The sequence below is a fragment of the Chrysochloris asiatica genome, unplaced genomic scaffold (genome assembly GCF_000296735.1).
Source record: "Chrysochloris asiatica unplaced genomic scaffold, ChrAsi1.0 scaffold00539, whole genome shotgun sequence".
Classification (NCBI taxonomy): Eukaryota; Metazoa; Chordata; class Mammalia; order Afrosoricida; family Chrysochloridae; genus Chrysochloris; species Chrysochloris asiatica.
Window position 1 is genome coordinate 494,865 of NW_006409057.1, and position 4,700 is coordinate 499,564.

The window sequence follows — 4,700 nt, forward strand, 5'->3', positions numbered from 1 at the left end:
ATATATATATAGTAGCATAGTGGTTATAAGTAGGGCTGCCAACTGCAAAATCAGCAGTTTGAAACTACCTGTGGTTCCACGGGAAAAAGATGAGGCATTCTGCCCCCATAAATATTTACAGCTACAGCCTTGGATACCCTGTAAAGGGTCACTATGAGTGGGAACCGACTCCTTGGTGCTTAACAACAACAACAATATATATAATTTTTTAGTTGTCAAAGACTTCATTTGTCATCTCTTTTTGTAGTTGTTGATGTTGTATGTTTTTCTATGTTTGTTTAGTATTATTTGATTTGTTTAAATAATTTTAAAGTTTTTAGGGTTCTAGATTTTTTACATTTAATTGAGCTAATGTGTCAATCTGCAAAGTTGCTTGATCTGCAAGGTAGGTGGTTCAAGCTCACCAGCTGTTCCTTGGAAACCCTACACACGGTCGCTATGGATAGGATGATGGCACTTAACAACAACAACAACAATAACAACAATGAATCAATTGTGATTGATAGTGACACTATAGGATACAGTAGATTGCCAATAGCTTTAGTGGTTGATATGTAAATTAGAATAATGGTGCTATTAACTGGTCTTTCTTGTAGACCTATGGACATTATTCTATCCACAGCACTGTACTTCAATATAGATCTTGAAATGTTCTTTTTTATAATGAATGTTAAACCATTTGTCTTGCATTTGTCATTCCTGGAAGATTACTCTATATGTTCTCAGATTCAAAATGACCAATACCAGTCTATTTCAGTTAACTAACTTCCAGAGTATTGATCTTGATGCATTCCATTTCATTTTTGATGCCCTTCAAATTTGACGTACACTAATTTCTTACTTTTTCTTCCAGGGAATGCACATTTGTTATTGGATTTAGAAAACCTTTGCCTAACTCAAAGTTACAAAGATGTTTATTTGATTTTTCTATAAAAATCTCAGTTTTACTTGAATGTATGAAACATTTTAGATTATTGCCTATGGTAAAATGTTTGGATTATAGTTAAATATTTCATAAATATAGAATTGCTCTAGAAAACTTTGTTGAAATATACTTAAAGGATTACACATTATTGCATTTTAATGACGGTAGATAAACATGTCAATTATGTAAAGTGAAAGCCAGTTAAAACATTTTTTTTTTTAATCTGTAGGACAAAGAAAGTTGTGTTAGAGTTAGGAAATAATTTAATTCTGGTATTTGTTGATATTGTTGCTAAGTGTTGACAAGTTGGTTCTGACTCTTAATTACTCTGTATATAGTTTCTGAATAGTGGCTGTTGGGTTTAAACTTCTGACCTTGCAGTTAGTAGTCCACTGCTTATCATATGGGTCCACATCAGGACTTTCCAGAACTCAGAGCAAGTAAAGCTGTATGACTTTGGCCAGGAAGCTTGTTTGTAGAATAATGTGCCTCCAAGATCTTATGTGGAGGAGCTAAGCTTGCTGACACACAGATTAAGAGCCAAGTGACTTCACGCTGAGCCTTATGGTGGAGTGGTGTGTTCTATGGGCATATATGATCAACTGACTGGAACAACTGTGCCTTGTCGAGAGCCAGCCCCGACACTCTTATTTGGGGGTCCTAGAGGGAGGTATGACGTCGGCGAAGAAATGAAGCTCACAGAATCGATGGATCTTGCTAGATGGTGAATCTTCTCCTCTCACATTTTATTTCTCCTCTTACATTTTATTTCTCTTCATCCTTTTACATTTTATTTCTCTTCTTCTTTTTATTTCAGATTCTCAAACAGCTTTTATACTACATTATACCATCAATCTATTAATCATTCTTTTCAAAGTAGTGGTCTAAATCATATGTATTAAATCATTTCAATTTAGAACATCAAGAATATCAAAATCTTCCTTGTACCCCTTTACATAGTTAGACAATATCTGATTTCTGCAAGCAAACCTCATTGCTCTAAAAATGTCACGTTAACCTTAAAACATAATTCTAAATCTTAACTCCTATTTCTACCTTCACCTATTATTTTCTATAGTTTCATTAATCACAACATGTACCTAGACATTAATGCTATGGTAACCGACAACACAGTTGTTTTCATGTTTGATTAAACAAGAAAAACAAGAAGCATAAAGTTTTGTAGTTAAGAAGAAACAGAGCAACTTCCTTATAACTTCTCTACATAAAACATCTAGTTAGATTTCTGCTTATGATCTATTATTATTCCCTTAGCCCTCAATTGCATTTTTGCTAATTTTCTAGAGGTCTTGATGTCCCAGACCGAAACTACACAGAATGTTGAATGTAATCTTAAACTTGAACTGGCAAAAACTTTAGCTGGTTTTTCCTAGTGGTGAAACTTATTGTTAGTGTGAAAATCATTCTTTAGGACTACGCATGATTGAATATAGTGTGAAGGTGCCTAAAAACAAGTTTCAAATCTCTAATATAATTCTTACTAAGATTCTACTGAAAACTTTAATTATAAAATCAAGAAAATTAAAAATAAACTGATTAAAACAAAGAGACAGAAACTGCAGAGCCCTCCCACATGAGATTCCTCCTCGGGGCCTTGCCTTCCAAGGGGAGACTCATAGTGGCCCTGTTTAACAATGAGCCCTTCATGTTTAGGGTCCTACACATGGCCTCTGCCAGTGCCTGAGTATTTAAAGCCACAAATTGTAACCTGTTGACTTCCTTATTGATGATGATCAAAGATCACAGCCTTTGGCATGGATTTTACCTCAATGTAAAGAAAACATAAATCCTTACCAATAGATCAATATATAACATCAAGATAAATGAAGAAAAGATTGAAATTGTCAATATTTCATCTTGCTCAGATCAACCACCAACCTTCATGGAAGCCAGAGTCAAGACATGAAATGACCTTGAATTAGGTAAATCTGATGCACAAGAATTCTTTAAGTGTTCAAAAATGAAGATGCCTATTTGAGGATTACCATGGGCCTGACCCAAGCTAGGGTATTACAATAGCCTCATATGCATGTGAAAGTTGGACAACAGATAAGCAATCTCTGAAAAGAACTGATGCATTTAAGTTATGGAGTTGTTGGAGAATATTAAAATTACCATGAACTGCCAAAAGAACAAACAAATTTATTTTGGAAAAAATACAGCCATAATGCTTCTTAGATGTACATAGTATCAGGAAGGATTAGTCCATGGAGAATGGTATTATGCTAGGTAAAGTAGTGGGTCAGAGAAAAAGAGGAAAACCCCCAACAAGAAGTATTGACATAGTGGTAGCAGCTATAAGCTCATGCATACCAGGCCCCTGAATAGAAAACACTAGCCTTAACCAAATAGTTAAAATAGAGACTCTCCTGAAAATTTGTCAATCATCCTTTTTTTTTTTTCTTTTCTTGTTTTTGTTTAATTCTATTTTATTAACATTAACAACAATTTCATTAAAAAGTTACTTAGGTATAATGGAAATATATTTTAATTGTACAACTTCATACATCTTGACAAGTATAAAACACATTATGTCAGACTGCTGGTTCAGGGGCATGATAACTGGAGGGACTCAGCAAAGTATCTTCAGCAGAAGTGCAGAAAAATGGGAAAAACACTTTTCCAGAATAGTCTCATAACTTTTAATTTAATATAAAGAAAGGGGAAATAGTTTTGGAGACCTACCAGAGGAGAAATCTGAAGGGGTGATAGAAAGGATAGCGATTTCTGAATCAATTAGGACACTGCTATAGGCCTGCAGTAGGCTAGAACATGAACATCACCCAGCAACTTATGGCAAAAAAAGGTATGAACTTTTTTTCTCTTTTTTTCTTCTGTTCTTGTACTCTTACATGCGACACCCTCTCTGCCCACCTCAGGTATCTTCATGTGAGTAGGAGCACACCCTGAAAAGGGTCCAGTGTTGCATTCACAGGCTACAATTTTTCCACAAAGAGAGCAAAGAGGACTGAAAGTCCCATTTGGCTCCAGTGACTAATCCTAAGGTCTGTTCTTATGAAGTCTGACTTTTGAATTTAGTCCTGAAGTTGGCTCTGCTACTTGGCTAAGCATTTTTATTCCTGCCTTACCTAACAAGGAACAGCAGCTCTGGCCATACAACCAAGCGATATTTACCCCCTGTAAAGCTGCAGCATAAAGGGCAAGAGCCAACACCAGCTATTACATGCAAGAACAGTGTGTAAAGCCAGCACGTGTTAAAAACACACTAAAGGGAGAGGGATGTAGACATTTTGAAAAGAACATTCTGGATGTGCAGAGACCTGACCAAAAATCAGAAACAGAAACATGGATAATCTTTTTTCGACTAATTTCTCGCTCTCTGTCTGTGCACATCCAACATGAAGAAGAATAAAAAGAATTATTGGCATTCTGGAACAGCAATAATCACACAAGGCCAAAGAGGAGATAGTTGAAGAGCTTCTAGAAGAAAATTTCCCTAACATTTTGAAGAATGAGAAGATAAGCATTCAAGAAGCTGAATGAATCCAAGGAAGGATAGATCTCAAAGGAAAATCATCAAGACATATCACAATCAAGATTTCCAAAATCAAAGAAACCATGCAGGCAAGAAGGCAATATATAAAATCCTAAAAGATATATATATGTTGTTGTTGTCAGGTGCCATTGAGTCAGAACCGATTCATAGCGACCCCATGCACAGCAGAAAGAAACAATGTTCGATCCTGAGCCAACCTCACTACTGCTGCCACACTTGAGTCTATCAATGATGCCA